Raw genomic sequence first — 20,546 nt, forward strand, 5'->3', positions numbered from 1 at the left:
AGTATACTATATGGTAAAACTCAGTTTCATTTAAAAGTACAACTCGTTCCACAAAAAATAAGACCTTATGTGGCAAGATTGATAGAAAAATAAAAAAAGTTACGGGTCTCGGGAGAGAAAAAAATAAAAAACTACGGAAAAACAGAAAATCATCTGGGGGGGTAAAGGGCTTAATCATCGATCTTGAAAATTAGTTTTACAATTGGATGTGTTAAAATTTTTTGCCAGTGCCAAGATAGCAGGGGAGCATTTATAAAACTATGTACTGTGTAATGGCTGTGTCTGACCATAAAGGGACGTGGTCTGATCATACCACAACTCCTGGATCGGGGAGAAACAAGGCCACATTCATTTGTTTATTTAACACATGCAATTGTGGAACTTATTTTTATTCCAAGGTCTATTGTTTAAAATGAACTTTGTTAGTGGGACAACTGCTTTTAAAGGGGTTGTCCACGATTTGGACTACCCCCTTCTGATTCCATGTGTTTCCACCAGTTAAAATAAAAGACCCTGTACTCAACTCCCGTTCTGGCGCTTCTCCAGCCCTGACGGTAACTGTGGTTTGGAAGGTGACTACAGGGTCTTTTATTTTAACTGGGGAAAACCAGTGGAATCAGAACAAGTTGTTCTAGTAGTGGACAACCCCTTTAAGGAAAGAGAAAACATTCCAATGTATTGATGGGCTAAGCTAAAATTATATATAGCATCTACAGTGGTTATATACGATCAATAACTGTTGGCCAGACATTTGTTCTGTCAACTGCTGTCTCCAGCTCCACTTAAACACGTGTACCCTTAACTTGGAGGAGCGTTCATGTGCTCTCAATCCAAGTAAGCATCTCCACCAAGACAATGGAAGGATTGAGGACTGGGTTCAGTCCATCTTTCCCTCAACATCATGTGCTGTAGATTAGTCTACAGGCAGGTCTCACAGATCCTCACTCATTTAGGCCACATACACATGTTGGGTATGTGGTGATTCTTTACTTCAGTATTTGTAGCTAAAACCAGGAGTGGTACAATCAGAGGAAAAGTATAATGGAAACACGGGCACCACTTCTGTATTTGTGGCCTTACAAATACTGAGGTAAAACCTCACCAAATACTGAACGTTTGCACGTGGCCTTACAAATACTGAGGTAAAATCTCACCAAATACTAAACGTTTGCACGTGGCCTTACAAATACTGAGGTAAAACCTCACTAAATACTGAACGTGTGCTCGTGGCCTTACAAATACTGAGGTAAAATCTCACTAAATACTGAACGTGTGCATGTGGCCTTACAAATACTGAGGTAAAACCTCACCAAATACTGAACGTTTGCACGTGGCCTTACACTCCTATACAAATTTCCCTCCACAACAGTTCCAACAATTTACAGAACAGGAAATCCAGCAAAAGATTTGTAAAAGAAATAAAGCTCTATTTCCAAATCTGATGAGAAAAGTGTGCTCCATGTTCACTTCTCACTATATGTACCATAAACTTCAAAATACAGAGACCGGATAAATACGACGTCGCAAATCTAATTTTCAACGTATTATCTGTTGTTAGTCGGCATCTGGGCCAAGCAGACGGTTAGATGATAACGGCGGAAGCGTTATCATTAGCCTATATGTCTGTGCCTTATGGGCACTGCTGTGCAGCTGGAGAAATTGATGTGCCGCCAAGCAGTACGCACACAGGAATTAGCATATATAAGGGGCTGCGGGGTATAGCTAGCACCTTATGCTGGAGCTCTACTTTCTGAGCGGCAGATTTTGGACATGACAAACATGTCGAATAGAAGAGCTATAAAAACTGGAAAGCAAATGTATACCGCACCTTAACATCTCCGCTCCCTCTGGCACTACCACACCCACTGCCATCATGAACTCTGGCCAGCCCAGCTGTACTTATTCCTGGACGTGCCCTCGCACTGACAGCAGATGGCGAGTGCCAGCATGGACGCACGGCAGATTACCACTTCATTACTCTCTGTTTGGATATAGAATTTTGCAATGTTTACTCTTGGAAAAGCTGATAGTCTCCACCAGAAGTAATCATCGAGAGCAAAGAGAAGTGAACCGGCAGATCTAAATGTATGAGATTATTTACAGAGGCGGCACATTATGTACACTTAGGGAGCAAAAGGAAAAAACGACACAAAGCTGTATTACAGCATTTCATCCAAAATGTATCACATCGCTCTATTTCTAGGTAATACCTGTACTGGAGAAAGCTTTGCCTTTGTGGCGCACACCGGCACCGTCGGCCTGGATGTATACATTGACGGAAAAGCTTCCTCATTATACACTAAGGCTGTCTGCACACCTTGCGTTTTTATTGCATTTTTAAGTTCAGATTTGTCAGAAAACCTGAAGGGATTTCTGATGGCAGAAAAGTCAGTAAGGATCCTGCAGTCTCCTGCACACCTTGAGGATTTTCCCCTTGCAATTAGTACAGAATGAAATCTGGAGATGTCAATTCTTACAGCGTTTTTGCTGCAGATTTCATTTATTCTAATGAATGGGAAAAATCGGCACCAAAAATGCACATAAAAAAACTCACGTTTTTTCTGCTGAGTTCTTCCTGCCAAGAGATGCAGAAATGGTGCATAGATTCCTGCCCCAAATACTAAACGTGTCCATGTTCCTGAATATGTCACACACCTTTATCATTCAGATTAGACATGTAGGATCGTAGAAGAGTGAATGAGTCAGTAAGGTCACTTATATAACACCTATCACAAAAAGTACTAAAGGGGTCTCCCACTGAAGGAAGCAAGGGCATATAACCAGGATATTCCATCTATTCCTTATAGGAAGGAGTCTGAATCATGGTCCTTAGAATAAAGGGACCACAGTGATAGTTACTTAGTCACATTCTGCAAATACATCTTCTGCACCTACACTTGCTCCTCGCACTCGTGGTAGCAAAAACCTGCAGACAGAACTGTGCTCTCCGCAGGGTTCTTGCTAGATACATAATACAAATTTTGGGAAAATGCAGAAACTCCTGCAGACCAGACTGACAAGCAGCATGGGGGATCTAGAAATGGTTTCTCGGTTAGGTTTTATTTTACAGGGAACTTGTTATTAGATTTATGACACCAGATATTAGGCCACACGAGTCAAAGCCTGGCTGCGTTATTGGGGCTCTGCAGGACTTCAAAGAAAACAAAGTTTTGTAAAGCTATCCAGGGGCCATAGGGAGAGACATGACCAGTTTTCTTCAGCTATGCCCTGCTCCTGATGTTCCCATGAGTGTACATAGAGGGAGACCTGTCAATCATCTGGAGCCGGACTGGTCACGTCTGTCTCTATAGTCCCCAGCCTGGTTTTTGATTACTACATTGCAGGGTTTCAGAGTTATACATACCTGGCTACAATACAATAACAATTCCAGGCTCGGATTCATACTGCCAGTGGTTCAGACAATAAATGACAATCCAATCATTCTGAAGGAAGACGTGCCTTCTAAGACCAGACTCCTTGGGCACCTTCAGAGTATGCCCTTCCCCAGGCCTCACATTGCATTATTCAGATAAGTACAAGGTACGGCACCGGCATCAGACGCCATCATTACACACGGACAACGTCAAAACCTTGGGATCCATTGGAGTTTCCCTACAAACTGAACAATTTTGCAGAATAAAGCCTGCTTTACATGTTACGATTTCGCATAAGATATCGTATGCGATCGTAACCGCCCCCATCGTATGTGCGGCACGTTCAATTTTGTTGAATGTGCCGCACAAACGATTAACCCCCATCACACGTACTTACCCGTCCATACGACCTCGATGTGGGCGGCGAACGTCCACTTCCTGGAGTAGGAGGGACGTTTGGCGTCACATCGACGTCACGCGGCAGCCGGCCAATAGAAGCGGAGGGGCGGAGCTGAGCGGGACGTAAACATCCCGCCCACCTCCTTCCTTCCGCATTGCCGACAGGAGCCGCGGGACGCAGGTAAGCTGCTGTTCATCGTTCCCGGGGTGTCACACACTGCGATGTGTGCTACACCGGGTACAATGAACAACCTCACGTTCAATTTATGAGGAATGTACGATGTGCGTGCGATGAACGTTTTACCGTTCAATCGCAATCGCACGTACCTGTCACACACTGCAATGTACCTTACGATGCCGAATGTGCGTCACTTACGACGTGACCCCGCCGACACATCGTAAGATATATTGTAGTGTGTAAAGCGGGCTCTAAATCTTTTACACCTCCAGTATATCCAATTCCATTGCACATTAATTGCTGACATGTAAAGTAATCAGCACAGAATATTTGTCTGGTTCGGTCCTGTACTATACAGACTACCATTCTGTATCTCTAGCATCAGCAGCTATCGTACAACAATACAGGAAAACCAAGGAGTGAGGGGAAAGGCTGATATGTCTCACAAGTACTAATGTATTTTTAATGCTGTCAGCATGGTAAACACGGGAGTAAATTGGGAGCAACAACGACAGAAGAATTGTGACAACACAACAGGAAAGTTGTCACTTGTCGGAACGTCCCCAGCACTCGCTTTCGGAGCGCAGCATTACGCTGCCACTTCTGAGCACTGTATTCGGATTAGATGTGACAGGACCACACTACGAGTAGGGGACGCATCAGTACATGCAGAATTTCTCTGACACAGCAACATTAATTCCTGGTTACATGCCAGGTTATCTTTATTCTACTTTTATCTTTTATTATTCCAAAGCCTCCAGCAATGAAAAAAGTGACAAGGCAAATCTAGATAGTGGTCGATAAAGGTGAAGGCTGGGGTGCCCTAGAGGGTCTGTAATAAAGCTGGATATACACCATGATCCAAATTATTATGCAAATATGATTTAAGTGTCATAGCGATTAATTTTTTAGTTTTTCAATGAAACTCATTGATGGTATTGTGTCTCAGGGTTCTTTGGATCACTGAATTCAATCTCAGATACCTGTGATAATTAGTTTGGCAGGGGAGCCCAATAAAAGGAAAACTGGATGTTCCACAATATTAAGCAGGCCACAGTTTTCAAGTAAGGCTGGCTACACATCAGCGTTTTTTTGCCTTAAGGCAAAAAAACGCAAACTGCATGTTACTGGACCCGTTTTTTTTGGATTCCAACGCATGCCACCGCTAGTGACCTGAACTTTTTTAACTGGATCCTTCAACCGGATCCAGCATAAAAACGGACAGTTCACTTGCGTTTGGGTGCTGTTTTTTGGCTTAGTTTTGACGGATCCGTTTTTACTATGTCACCTGCCATTCAGCTCTGCTACATGGCCGCTGACAGCAGACACAGATAGAGCCGCGCGATCAGAATGAAGTCGGATGAACTTCACCCGACTTCATGGTCATCCCGCGGCTCTGTGTGTCGTGGCCTGATTTTCTGTCACAAGTGATGTTCTCACCGGTGCCCGCAAATCCCATGAGTGACAGAAGTGATCTGCGCTATCAGCGGTGCAGTCACTGAGGTTACTCGCAGCCACAGCTGAAGTCCTCCCGCTGAGATCTGTGGCCGCAGGTAACCTGAGTGACGTCATCGCTCATAGCGCGACTCACTTCAGTCGCTGTGGGGCGGTCACAGAGAGCGGTCGTGGTCTGTGACCGCTCTCTGTCAGCTTCTGATGTAGCAGGGCTGATAGAGTCGTCGTGGGACCTCGGTGGATTACGTTGGACATGGAAGAGTAATTGGGGACGTTAATAAAGTGGTGAAAGAGGTTGTTGTTTTTCGTCATTTATTACAAATAAAGGATTTTTTTGGTGTATGTCTTAATTTTCTTTAACTAACAGGTTAATCATGGAAGGTATCTTAGGGAGACATCAGCAATGATTAACCTAGGACTCAGTGGCAGCTATGGGCTGCTGCCATTAACTCCGTATTACCTTGATTGCTACCGTACCAGGGCAATTCGGGATGAGCCGGGTACAGTTCCGGGACTGTGACATCTAATGGATGCGGCAATTCTGGGTGGCTGCTGGCTGATATTTTTAGGCTGGGGGGCTCCCCATAACGTGGAGCTCTCCATCCTGAGAATACCAGCCTTCATTCGTATGGCTTTACCCTGGCTGGTATCTAAATTGGGGGGAACCGCACGCTATTTTTTTTAAAATTATTTATTTATTTTACTTCATGATATAGACCCGCCCACCGGCAGCTGTGATTGGTTGCAGTGAGACAGCTGTCACTCATTGTGGGGGCGTGTCTGACTGCAACCAATCATAGGCACCAGTGGGCGGGGAAAGCAGGGAATACGAGATTGAATAATGAGCGGACAGCTTTTTCAAAAGTGGAGAAGCTGCCAGAGCAGTGTGAACGCTGTGCAGTGCCACGTCGGTCATCGGTGAGTATGACAGAGGGGGGAGAGGGACAGACCGACATGGACAGAGAGAGACAGAGAGAGAGACCGACCGACCAAGAGAAAATAGAGATTTGTAAAAAAAAATAAAAAAAAATAAAAAATTAGCAAATCCAATAGTTAGATAATGAAGAGAGACGTAGATGTATCGATCGATAGAGAGATAAAATATATATATTAGGAAGTAAGCAAGATTGAAATTTATATATTTATTAATACATAAATGTATATTATAGATTTTAGGTTTGAATAAAGATTTTGAAGCATTTGGAAGAAAACTATGTCCTTTTCACCATGTTTTCAACGGCAAAAAGGATCATTCCAGCCGCATACTACCGCAAGTGGGAACACAGGACCCGCCGCCCATTGAAATACATTTCAGCTAGTGCTGCAATATACAGGATCCGGTGAGCTGCAGTTTTTTGTCGGAGGCAAAAAATGCTACATGTTGCGTTTTGGAAACATGGTGCGCACAGACTCAGATCTCTGCACGTAAGAAAAGTATTAAGAACAGTGAGGACAGTGTAGGGTGCGCACGGACTCCGATCTTTCCACAATCTTAGTGTATTGGGTTTTTCCCTCCAGGCCTCTTTCCCATTTGCTATAGAAAATGATATTTTGAGCTTCTGTAAAACAAGAGATAAAAAAGTAGGGCAATATCTTCTAATTACTGTGCATGTAATCCTACCGCACCTGCCTACAGCAGCACCTGCAGCCACAATAAAAGCCCACGGGCAGCTCCGGCCGTAGTTTTCTTATTATGTATACTAGCGAGCCGCCACATGTGGGTGCCAAGCCTTTGTAAAGTCAGTTAGTCCCAGCAAGTCCTGCCAACTGGCACACACCAGAGCTGTGGTTTACAACAGCTGGAGGCGCACAGGTTTCTGAACGCGGTCCATAAAAAGCGCTGCCTAAAATAATCCCGCGCCTGCAGGCACGTATTACTCCGGGTAATAAATCAAGACCTGATCTTTATTCCTACTTCATCCTCTGAGGTTCACAATATTTTTCACTCAACAGAAATAAAACAGACTGAAGAATAATGGTTGGGGTATGTAAGTGACATTGCCAACTTGCAAGAAAAAAGTTTTCACTTTTTGGAATGAGGCAACGTATGCACAGTCAGTCAGTTCTGGATAAGAAGAAGCTTTGTTACCGGGTTATGTATCCAGGGCCACAGGTTTCCCTCATAGGGGGCAAGGATTCAGTGTGCTGCCCTAACCCTGTACCTAACTGCCCAGATAATGGAGAAGGGGCATGGCGGTGCCCCCAGGCACACCTCATGTCTGCCCTCTCCCTAGAGACGCATCTTTCCTCAAGTGAAGCAGTGCACTGGCTGCTCTCTGTCATCCATAGGAGCCACAATCAATATATGCAAAGGACGCCATGACACTGACCAGCCACAAAGTATTGTCCGGGCGCCCATCAGACCGGGCACATCATTCTGAAAACTTTATAATGTACCAATGCCTAGGAATACAAACTCTTCAGATTTTGTGTTATACCATGCCTGATGAAGAGACCTGAGTAGTCTGGAAAGCTTGCTATTATTACCATCTTTTCAGTTAGCCATTAAAAGGTATCAACCACTGAGGACTCTCTGTTCTTTTAAACAATTTTTTTTTAGGAATACAAAGGAAGTCTGACAAAGAAAGCACAATAATAAGGATAACACATAGGAAAATAAGGCGGAAATATGGACATCTCCATCATCATCATCATCATCATCCAGGGGATCATATAATAATGATGATAAAAATGATGATAATTATAATAAAAATATTATAACAATCCAGGAGATCACATAACAATCATCATTCCTCACCACCCAGGAGATGGCATCTTCCCATTCTTACATATAGCCCCTGCCCACCTCCATCTGTAGAGATCTCACGTGTGCCACCACAGCAGCATCATTGCCCAGTGGCAGCGCATCTGGCATAGCTGTGCCCAGCAGTGATCTGCCGCCCCTGGTCACCCCACAGCAATGATGGGGCTCAGTGATCACCATGGAGACCAGCGCGCTAGCGGCACAGGCAGGTGATGCTGGGGATGGAGGCAGCAGCAGGTCCTCTGCACTGGTCCTGGCAGCAGCCAATGTGCGCTCTCGCTCCTCACCTCAGCCCGCCGGCGCCTCCGCTCCGTGCTGCTGCTCCGCCGTCTCCTCCTCCAGCTGACTGCACGATCGCTCTATGCTTCACCACAGCTTTCCCCGTAGCGCCCGCATGTTGTCACCTAACAGCCAATCACGTAGGGCCGCCCCCTTCCGCGCCGCTGATTGGCTAAACATCACCATTCTGTCTCTAACACTTCCGCTCCCTATTTGACAAGCAGCGTGTTTGTTATGGAATGCCTCGGCATCAAAAAGCACGACGGGAAATGTAGTTCATTCACCAGGTCGTAAGCATAGAAAAAGCGTAAACAAAAACTACAACTCCCATCAGCCCAAAATGTGTTGCCTATGTATGTGGTAGCCACGCCTCCTTGAAAGGTAAACTCGTCGGACTGATTCCGGGCAACGCCTTATTTCTTCTTCAGGACGGCAGACACTTCCTAGAGCGGACTTCCGGTGACAGGGACTCCGGAGCAGTGGTGGGAGCACGAAGGCGGGGGCTGTCTCATCCGCTCGCCGGCTCACAGGTAGCCTGGATGTGTGCTATGCAGCGGCGAGGGCCGCGACACCGGCGCTCCGGTACCGTGCAGTGTGTGCTGAGTAATGCCGGGCCCGGAGGAGGCAGGGGACCGGTGCCGTGCTGAGCTCCCAGCAGTACTGGCTGCTGCCCGGGGCAGATGTGGTCAGCAGGGGCTTCCCTGAGCTCAGCCCCTGATCACCAGGGATCGGGCTCCTCGTCCTGCCTGCAGCCATGTCTGCCCTGCTGAATCACTGCCGACCAGCAGAGGAAGGGTTAATGATCCACCCGCCGCGGCCGTAACCAGGCCGGGCCCGGAGTGTGCACATTCCTGTGAGGTGTGTATGGAGGCCGGGCCCTGCCGCTCACCTGTGCGTGTATATATGGAGGCCGGGCCCTGCAGCTCACCTGTGTGTGTATATATATGGAGGCCGGGCCCTGCCGCTCACCTGTGCGTGTATATATGGAGGCCGGGCCCTGCCGCTCACCTGTGTGTGTATATATATGGAGGCCGGGCCCTGCAGCTCACCTGTGTGCGTGTATATGGAGGCCGGGCCCTGCCGCTCACCTGTGTGTGTATATATGGAGGCCGGGCCCTGCAGCTCACCTGTGTGTATATGGAGGCCGGGCCCTGCCGCTCACCTGTGTGTGTGTGTGTGTATATATATATGGAGGCCGGGCCCTGCCGCTCACCTGTGTGTGTGTGTGTGTGTATATATGGAGGCCGGGCCCTGCAGCTCACCTGTGTGTGTGTATATGGAGGCCGGGCCCTGCAGCTCACCTGTGTGTGTGTATATGGAGGCCGGGCCCTGCCGCTCACCTGTGTGTGTATATATGGAGGCCGGGCCCTGCAGCTCACCTGTGTGTGTGTGTGTGTGTGTGTGTATATATGGAGGCCGGGCCCTGCAGCTCACCTGTGTGTGTGTATATGGAGGCCGGGCCCTGCAGCTCACCTGTGTGTGTGTATATATGGAGGCCGGGCCCTGCAGCTCACCTGTGTGTGTATATATGGAGGCCGGGCCCTGCCGCTCACCTGTGTGTGTGTATATATGGAGGCCGGGCCCTGCAGCTCACCTGTGTGTGTGTGTATATATGGAGGCCGGGCCCTGCAGCTCACCTGTGTGTGTGTGTATATATGGAGGCCGGGCCCTGCAGCTCACCTGTGTGTGTGTGTATATATGGAGGCCGGGCCCTGCCGCTCACCTGTGTGTGTGTGTATATATGGAGGCCGGGCCCTGCCGCTCACCTGTGTGTGTGTATATATGGAGGCCGGGCCCTGCCGCTCACCTGTGTGTGTGTATATGGAGGCCGGGCCCTGCCGCTCACCTGTGTGTGTGTATATGGAGGCCGGGCCCTGCCGCTCACCTGTGTGTGTGTGTATATGGAGGCCGGGCCCTGCCGCTCACCTGTGTGTGTGTGTATATGGAGGCCGGGCCCTGCCGCTCACCTGTGTGTGTGTGTATATGGAGGCCGGGCCCTGCCGCTCACCTGTGTGTGTGTGTATATGGAGGCCGGGCCCTGCCGCTCACCTGTGTGTGTGTGTATATGGAGGCCGGGCCCTGCCGCTCACCTGTGTGTGTGTGTATATGGAGGCCGGGCCCTGCCGCTCACCTGTGTGTGTGTGTATATGGAGGCCGGGCCCTGCCGCTCACCTGTGTGTGTGTGTATATGGAGGCCGGGCCCTGCCGCTCACCTGTGTGTGTGTGTATATGGAGGCCGGGCCCTGCCGCTCACCTGTGTGTGTGTGTATATGGAGGCCGGGCCCTGCCGCTCACCTGTGTGTGTGTGTATATGGAGGCCGGGCCCTGCCGCTCACCTGTGTGTGTGTGTGTGTATATGGAGGCCGGGCCCTGCCGCTCACCTGTGTGTGTGTGTATATGGAGGCCGGGCCCTGCCGCTCACCTGTGTGTGTGTGTATATGGAGGCCGGGCCCTGCCGCTCACCTGTGTGTGTGTGTATATGGAGGCCGGGCCCTGCCGCTCACCTGTGTGTGTGTGTATATGGAGGCCGGGCCCTGCCGCTCACCTGTGTGTGTGTGTATATGGAGGCCGGGCCCTGCCGCTCACCTGTGTGTGTGTGTATATGGAGGCCGGGCCCTGCCGCTCACCTGTGTGTGTGTGTATATGGAGGCCGGGCCCTGCCGCTCACCTGTGTGTGTGTGTATATGGAGGCCGGGCCCTGCCGCTCACCTGTGTGTGTGTGTGTGTGTATAGATAGATAGATAGATAGATAGATATAGGCCGGGCCTTGCCGCTCACCTGTGTGTTTGTATATAGAGGCCGGACCCCACTGATAACCTGTGTGTCAGGGCTGTGGAGTTGGAGTCTGTCCATTTTGCTGGAGTCTCTATAAAATGGACCAACTCAAACTCCGAAAATACAACTGAAACCAGAAGTTTCCATACACTATATAAAGACACATATGCATGTTTTTCTCACTATCTGACATGAAATCAGAATAAACCTTTCCCGTTTTAGGTCAATTAGGAACCAAAATGATTTATATTTGACAAAAGCCAGAATAAGGCTATGCGCCCACGCTGCGGAAAATGCGTGGATTTTGCCGCAGATTTCTCGCGGAAAAGCCGCGGATTTTCCAGAAATCTGCAGCTCAGCTACTTCCCAGCCATTTCTATGGCATTTGGGAAATGCTGTGCCCACGCTGCGGATTTTTCCGCAGCGGAAATCGTGCGGAACAATCTGCAGCATGTCAATTGTTGCGGATTTCTCCGCAGGGTCCCATACTTGCCTGCCTTGATAGAGACCCGAGTCACTTTCTCCATCCGGTGTACAGCAGCGCGGTGGATCCAGCCAGGTACAGGAAGGAAGAGGTGGGCGGGGCCTGCACGAGCTCCGGTCATGTGACAGCCGGAGCTAGTTCAGGCCCGCCCACCTCCAGCACAGTGCACCAGACCAGACGCTGACAGTGACCCGGCCGCCGGAAAGCGAGGTGCTGCATGATGGAGGTGAGTATGAGCAACCCGATCACTGCAGCACTTGTTCTGCATTGAGGATGCAGTGCCGAAGCCATGGTACTGTATCCTCAATGCAGAATGCCCGCACCATATCCTCACGACATTCCGCTGTATATCCGCAGCATTGAAACAGAGAAAGTTCTGTTGCGGATTTCTGGGAGCACCTGGGGAATGTCTTGCGGATATAACCGCAGGACACTGTCCCCGTGGGCACATAACCTAAGAGAGAGAATGTTTTAAGGCCTCATCGGGGCTGTGACGGCTACATGCATTTGATGGTCGGAATGACCTAAGACTCCACTGGTCCATACATCCCTATTTCAACACTTTATCTTGCTCGATGTGCTCAGCCAATCGCTGGGTGTAGTGGGAACCTACCTCCAGGCAGTGATTGGGTGCAGCGGTCACATGCCTGTCTGGCATCCTGAGTCATTTAAAGAGGACCTCATGTTTGTGGTTTGTTTGTTTTTCCCAAACCAATGCAGTCATGTGACACGTCGATGAAAACAATGTTCACTGCATGGCAAAAGCTTGCACTCTCAATACTTTTTTTTTTTTTTTTTTTTTTCCTTGAGATTTTCCTTACTGATTAGTGATGGGTGGACCCTGATTGTAAAAGTCCTGATGCGTGTGGTTTCAAATGTGCCGGACCTAGGCCCGTAATTCTCAAGAATTCCGGCTCATGAGCACCTAGTAAAGTAAAATAAATAAATAATGAAGCAAGAGCTTCATACTTACTGAAGCTCTGGTGCGGCTGGAACTGCTCTCGCGGCAGCGCATTCACTTCCGGGGCCGCTTATTAGCCTCATGCATATGCACGGCTTTCCCTGGCCACCGGCAGTCCTTACGTCTTTGGTTGCAATCAGACGTGCCCCCAGCCTGTGTGACAGTGTTTGACTGCAATCAATCATAGACCACTATCTTATAATATAAGTTTTATTTCTATAGCGCCAACATATTCTGCAGCGCTTTACAATTCAGAGGGGACATGTACAGACAATGTGAGACAATACAAAATTAAGATACCAGGAGGAGTGAGGGCCCTACTCGTAAGATTACAGTCTATGAGGAAATAGGGGAGGCACAAAAGGTGAATGGGGGAGAAAAGCTTGTCATATATGGTCCAGCCATTGATTTAATAGGGGAATCAAAACCAGCTGCATGAACCAGTCATCGGCCAGAATTTATACAGATACAGGGGACAAGAATTAGAAGTAAATTTTTATGAAGGGCAGAAAGGGCCCAGTGAGGTGATAGTCTAAAGAAATTCATTTTTAGGCCCCGCTTAAAGGTGTGGATGTTGGGAATTAATCTTAGTATAAAAAAAAAAGATGGCATAGGGTCCCCCCCCCCCCCATGTTATGATTCCCAGCACAGTTAAAGCATACAGCAGCAGGCCCCACCCATGCGCTTATCTTGCCTGTGTATCAAAGAGGAACCGCACGCAGGGTTTTTCTTACATTAAAAAGGAAAAAAACAACAAACAGCTTGCAGTCTCTCCCCCTCCCCCCCCCCCCCCCCCCCCACACTCAATTTTGATGCCTGAGGGGCTGGTAGTTTTAGACTGGGGAGACCCATGCTTTTTGCCCCCCCCCCCCAATTTCTAATCTGTAAGTGGAAGAAAATAAATGCAAACACCAAAATAATCCTTTATTTGAAATAAAATACAAAGAAAACACCCTCTTTAACCACTTTATTAACACTAAAAATACCCCTGAAGGTCTGAGGTAATCCACACAAGATCCCATGAGGATTCCAGCTCTGCTACATCTGAAATGACAGCGTGTGGCCAAAGAACAATGACCGCCGGCTGTCAGCTTCAGGCAGACTGACTGACAGGCGGGCGATGAGCGGTACTGTCACTCAGACTATTTGCAGTCACAGCTGGAGGTTCCCACGATCTTCCACAAATAACCTGAAGTCATCGTGTGGCACATGCTCTACCTGAAGCTTACAGCAGGTAGTCATTGTTCTATGGCCACGTGTTGTGACATGTGACTTCTTCACATGTAGCAGAGCTGGAATCTTGGGACCTCCTCTGGATTACGTCAACCTGGATATTTTGGGAGTTAATTGGTGAAATTTTTTTTTTTTTTTCTTTTTGTTTATTTCAATTAAAGGATTTTTTTCAATGTTTGTGTTTTATTTCTTTTCACTTACAAATTAGTAACGGGGGCCCTTATAGACTCCTCCAATTGCTAATCTGGGGCTTAGTGGCAGCTGTGAGCTGCGATTAACCCCTTATTACCCCAATGGCCACCACACTAGGGCAATCGGGATGTGCCAGGTTGGTCACATCTAATGGATGTGGCAATTCTGGGCGGTTACAGACAGTTTGGGGCGGGGGGTCTCCCCAGTTTTCAAGTTTTATCATGGCTGGATATCAAAATGGGGGTGGGGAACACTGGACAACGTGTGGGGGTTTTTTTTTTTTTTTTTGTATTTTAATTATTTAAATAATTTGGGGGGGGGGGGGGGGAAGCCATATGCGCGTCTTCTTCTCGATACACAGCCAAGATAAGCGCATGGCTGGTTGCTGCAGCCTGTAGCTTTATGCTTTATCATGGCTGATATACCGTATTTTTCGCTTTATAAGACACACCAGATTATAAGACGCACCCCAAATTTAAAGACATAAAGGTAAAAAAAAGAAAAATTGGGTCCGTCTTATACTCCGGTGTTCTCTTACCGGAGGGGGGCAGCAGTGGTGATGAAGCAGGTCACAGGAGGCACAGGTTGTGCTGGCAGGCGCGGCGGGGTTCGTGGTGGCGGCAGGCGCGGCGGGGTTCGTGGTGGCGGCGGGGTTCGTGGTGGCGGCAGGCGCGGCGGGGTCGGGTGAGTGTCCGCGGTCCCGGCTCAAATGGTGGCTCAGTGGTGGCAGCGGCGTTGATGGCTTAGTGGTGGGGCAAACCGATGCGGTGTTTTCCCAGTGTGTCCATGGTCCCGATTCAAGTAATGGTGCCCGGAGCGGTGCGTGCGCAGATCGAGCTCTCATCCAAGAGCTCCATCTGCGCACGCTCCCGGCGCCATCATTTGAAAGTGGGATCGCAGACAAACTGGGTAACTTGCTGCACAGCCGCCCGCCCCGCACGCACAGTGGCAGCCAGCAGGCTGCCTGCCCACCCTGCGTGCAAGCGGCAGGGTACCTGTGCTTGTGTGCGGGCGGCAGCAGAGTGCCTGTGTGAGGGCGGCAGCCGCCTGCCGCTGGCACACAGCACCCGGCTGCCACCGCACGCAGCCACAGGCACCCGGCTGCCCGATCGTCGCACAGACAGGACCCCCAGGTACCGCTATATTCGGATTATAAGACGCACCCCCCATTTTCCTCCCAAATTTTTGGAAGGAGAAGTGCGTCTTATAAAGCGAAAAATATGGTAATTGGGGAAGGGGGGGGGGGGCCCTACGATTATTTATTTTTACTCCAATCTACAGGGACCCGCAGACAAGCAGTGTCATTGGTTGTAGACACACTCTCACAAGCTGGGGGGTGTGTCTGACTGCAACCAATCACAGGTGCGGGGACTACTGGTGGGCGGGGGAGCAGTGAATATGGATGAGCAATAATGAGCTATCGCGGAAGCAATTACAGCTGCGACGGAGACTCTGTAAATATGAAGCGCTTGCTCCAAGCTTCCTGTCCCTTCTACTACCATTTTTATGTAAAACCAAAAAGTTGCCAATGCAAAGGGGAAAGTTACAAATAAATATTAGCGTTCCATGGTAAACTCCAAGCATGGTTGTAAGAGGGCAATCAACCCAGGCTATGTGCAACAGAATGCATAGAAATAGCCAAAAAGAGAACAAAGCAAATAGGCAGATAAAATATAATTTTTATTTAGATACATTAAGAGCAAAGTATGAATAAAAGGAACAAGTAGGCACCAACAAGGAACAGCAGGAGGGAGAAAGATCTCTTGATGCAACTGTACAAAAGCTATAAGAGCTATAAATAGCTCTGCTCCAAAAAACACACTAGGGGGTTAATATATTAATCACATGTGAATGGTATACCCCAGTAAAATAGAGCAGACAATTAACAGTGATGTGTAGTCGCCAAAGAGGTAAAAAGTTAAGCTGGGTTTACACACTGCAACATCGCAAAGGACATCGCTGTAACGTCACCGGTTTTGTGACGTAACAGCGACCTCCCTAAGTCTCTGGTGAGTCGCTGGTGAGCTGTCAAACAGGCAAACCTGGCCAACAACGCAACAGCGATCCGGACCTGCAGAGCGACCTAGCTGGTTGTTGGGGACGTTGATAAGCAGCCTTTTGAAAGGGAAGTTGCTAACAAAGTCGCTGCAAAGTCTTTCACACACTGAAACTTTGTAGCGATGCATGCTGCACAGCGGGAAACAAAGGACCTAGGAATGGTCCTGAACGATTTGTAACGATTACAACTTCACAGCAGGGGCCGGGTCGCTGATAGGTTTCACACACTGCAACATTGCAAACAACATCGCTATTGCGTCACAAAACCGGTGACGTTACAGCGATGTCGTTTGAGATGTTGCAGTGTGTAAACCCAGCTTTACACACAAAATTCGCCCGTCCCTACACGTGTTTCAGCCTTAGAGCCTTCGTCAGGGCCATTTTTACGTGCCGGATTCTGGTCCCCATAGACTGATGTGAGCTGTTGACATGTCACCATGGCAGCCGAAGCATGTATGGCTTTCGCTGGACTAATAGAAGCGGAGTATGTGCTTTTGTTACAGCGCTTGGTGTGCACTGTGGGAAAACCCCCTTTTAACAATGATGGTTAAGATGCTGTACAGAATGTAGAATACCAAGGGCAGGCAGACGGGGCTGGGAATAGATGCAAAACCCGACCCACATATTCCCTTTTCTTACCTATCAAATAGTGCATTGCTGGAACTTTACTTGCATCGGAAGTCACAACTTGATCACGTGGATCAGATGGTTGTCATGGTAGCACAGGGTCATGTGATGACTCCTGTAGCTGACATGACTTAGCAGCGATATCACTATGTGAGAAGTACCCCTGAGTCACAGGCTTTGTGACGTACCAGTGACCTCCATTAGCAATCTCGCTGTGTGTGACACTTTGAACATATCAAGTCTTTCCACTGTTTTATTATATACTGTGGTGACCAGTTTCCTGTTTTGCACTAAAGGATTACATTACTATGGAACCAATAGATGTGCACATCTGCTGTTCAGGGTCTTATCTGTGGTATCCTTAGTGATACCAGACTCTGAATGACGCTGAGACTGCTTCTGCACTCCACAGGAGCTGCGGGGCGGGACTTGACGTCACTCCGGTCACATGACCGGACCACATGGTGCTGCATTACACTGGTGAATGCACGCCCACAGCCTGGTTCCAGCTTACATGGAGGTTACAGAGGATTCCGCCCTCCTTGTTTGTTTGGTGAACGGTATATTCAACACACCGGTCAGTAATTATCTATGGTCCTTTTGTATATATATATCTAGGCTCTGGTCATTCCTTCATTTACCCCTGATGAAGCCACACATGGTGGCGTAACGCGTGGGGCATGCGCACCCACACTTCCTCTCTCACTATTTACTCATCTGGTATTGTATTGGCTCTCTCTGATCTGTACCATATTTGTTAGTCCTACATTTGGTGACTATGTATTGCTGTATACTGTTCTCTGGTACTGTTATTTTTGAGCCTATGTGATTTATTCCATCTGTATCATTCCATGAGGTTTCAGTGGTGATGTGCTAAACTGTTCATGGGTGGAACACCCCTTTTGGTCTTCCCCAGTTTTAAGTGTTCTTAATAATATTTCTCTGTGTTAATAAACTTGTTTACACTTTTTGCAAGCAACAAGGGACTCCTCTTGCTTCATTCCATTATTCTGGATTTTCCAGTGCATGTTTGGTGTAGTTGTGCCCACTCTTTCCCATGTGTTGTGTTCTAAGTTCTATTTATGGGTTGGAGCACACTTCCATAATCTATTTATTCAAGGTGGTGCCGTCCCCATTTGTTTCTTGACACTAAGCAGTGACCTGGCCCCTGCTGTGAAATCGCTGATCGTTACACACAGTGCTGTTTTTTTTTTCTCGTTCTTCTCCCGCTGTGCAGCACACATCGCTGTGTTTGACAGCGAGAGAGCAACGATCTGAATGTGCAGGGAACAGAGAGCCGGCGTCTGGAAGCTGCGAATGCTGGTAACCAAGGTGCACATCGGGTAACCAAGCAAAGCGCTTTGCTTGGTTACTTGATATTTACCTTGGTTACCAGCGTAAGCCGTTCTCAGGCTGCCAGTGCTGGCTCCCTGCACACGTAGTCAGAGTACACATCGGGTAACTATGCTTTGCTTAGTAACTCGATGTGTACCCTAGCTATGAGTGCAGGGAGCCAGCACTAAGCGCTGTGTGCTGGTAACCAGGATAAATATTGGGTAACTTGAGCAAAATGCTTTGCTTGGTTACCTGATATTTACCCCGCTTAATAAGCGCAGCATCGTTTCCACGAGTGGCTGGTGAGATCTGCTTGATTGACGGCTCACCAGCGACCATGTTGTGACGCACCAGTGATTCTGACCAGGTCATATCGTGGTTGGAATCGCCTGTACGTCGTTTAGTGGGACTGTACCCTTAGCTGCTGGTTACAGGACCTGAGTTGATCATTTCTCCTGGTCTCAGCAGTGCTGCTCTGATTGGGAGAAATAAATGAGCGATCAGACTGCTGATCCTTATAGCTCCCTAGGGAGTGCTAGTAAAATAAAAAAAAAAAATTTAAGTTTTGAAAAAATAGAAAAAAATGAAGTTCAAATCATCCCCCTTTTGCCCCATTGTAAATTTAAAGGGTTAAAAAATATACACACTTTGGTATCTCAGTGTTCAGAAATACCCGATCAAAATAGAATCAATGAATCTGATCAGTACACTGTGTAGCGGCAAAAAAATTCCAGAAGCCAAAATTAAGGGTTGTTTTTGGTCACCGCAACTTGTGCACAAAATTCAACAGGCAATCAAAACGTTGATCAGCGCAAAAATGGTACCATTAAACGCCAGCTCAAGACGCAAAAAATAAGCGATCATTGAGCCATAGATACTGAAAAATGAGAACGCTACGGGTCGCAGAATAGGGAGCAAAATGTAGGCCACTGTTTTTTGTTTTTTTTTTTTTTTTGGTTCCCTCCCCTACCTTATATAAAAGTAAACCTATATATGTTTCGTGTCTACAAACTTGTACCGACTCACAGCGACACATCAGTTTTACCATTATAGTGAGCAAAATCTCAAACAATTGTGTAATCGCACTTTTTTTTTTGCAATTTTCCAGTATACTATATGGTGAGACTTATGTTTTTCATTTAAAAGTACAGTTCATCCTGCAAAAAAAAACCCTCACATGACCATATTGACTGAAAAATAAAGTTACGACTCTCGCAAGAAGGAAAAAACTGAAAGCGCAAAATCAGCCGGTTGAGAAGGGGTTATTGAGATAGTGAAATAGCATTGTGCTACACGGTGAACGGCATAAATCTGAATTGCTAGTTTTGGTTATTCTGCATTGCAAGAATTGGAATATAAGTGATCAAAAATGATTGTGCCTGAAAATGGCACCAATAAACGTCAACTGGTCCCACAAAAAAAGACAAGCCCTCACTTGACTGTCGGCAGAAATATAGGAAAATTATAGCTCTCAAAATGTTCTTGGGTTTTTTCTGTTCTGGGCGGGGGTGTGTGATGGTAGCCAACATAAACCATATGAATCTAGTAAGGCTGTAATCGAACCGACCCAAAGAATAAAGCAATCTAATCTTGTGAACAGCGTAAGGAAAAAAAAATTCTTGACCTGCTGTTGATTTGTTCCTTTTTGCCTCCCAAAGATCACAGTAAGGGGCACTTTGCACACTACGACATCGCAGGTGCGATGTCGGTGGGGTCAAATTGAAAGTGACGCACATCCGGCGTCACAGGCAATATCTTAGTGTGTAAAGCCTTTTTGATACGATTTTAACGAGCGCAAAATCGTCGTAATCGTATGATCGGTGTAGCGTCTGTCATCTCCATAATTTGGAAATGACCGATGTTACGATGTTGTTCCTCGTTCCAGCGGCAGCACACATCGCTGTGTGAGAAGCCGCAGGAGCGAGGAACATCTACCTGCGTTCTGCGGCTCACGCCAGCTATGCGGAAGGAGGTGGGTGGGATGTTTACGTCCCGCTCATCTCCGCCCCTCCGCTTCTATTGGCCGCCTGCCGTGTGACGTCGCTATGATGCCGCACGACCCGCCTCCTTAAGGAGGCGGGGCGCCGGCCAGAGCAACGTCGCAGGGCAGGTGAGTGCATGTGAAGCTGGCGTAGCGATAATGTTCGCTACGGCAGCTATCACCATGATATCGCAGCTGCGAAGGAGGCGGGGACTTGCGATGTCGCAGCGTGCAAAGTATCCCTTAGTCTCAGCTCACATTTATCCTGTGCTCACTGAGCACTTAGACTGGAGTTTCTGTGTAAATCTCTAAAATACGTGATTCCAACAGAACTCTTAACTGGACATTCACTATGAGGCAGAAGGAGCCACTTTGGACTTTGTCCTATGATCTGGCCGTGCCTGTCATTTTTAGGTGTGCATAAAACTGCAGTGGACCACCTCTTTTGTGC

At 47.8% G+C, this 20,546-nt stretch overlaps 2 protein-coding genes across 2 annotated transcripts in view; one reads left to right on the forward strand and one right to left on the reverse strand.

Moving 5' to 3' along the window:
• SERPINI1 (serpin family I member 1) overlaps window positions 1–8,583 on the reverse strand; it is a 67,586-nt gene extending 59,003 nt beyond the window's left edge. Inside the window, exon 1 of the mRNA XM_075340655.1 lies at window positions 8,458–8,583. The gene's annotated coding sequence lies outside the window, so the exon portion shown is untranslated. The remainder of the gene's footprint in view (window positions 1–8,457) is intronic.
• A 247-nt stretch (window positions 8,584–8,830) lies between these two features.
• The window catches only part of PDCD10 (programmed cell death 10), a 102,230-nt gene continuing 90,514 nt past the window's right edge, over window positions 8,831–20,546 (forward strand). The window contains exon 1 of the mRNA XM_075340657.1: window positions 8,831–8,979. The gene's annotated coding sequence lies outside the window, so the exon portion shown is untranslated. The remainder of the gene's footprint in view (window positions 8,980–20,546) is intronic.

The sequence above is a fragment of the Anomaloglossus baeobatrachus genome, chromosome 3 (genome assembly GCF_048569485.1).
Source record: "Anomaloglossus baeobatrachus isolate aAnoBae1 chromosome 3, aAnoBae1.hap1, whole genome shotgun sequence".
Lineage (NCBI taxonomy): Eukaryota > Metazoa > Chordata > Amphibia > Anura > Aromobatidae > Anomaloglossus > Anomaloglossus baeobatrachus.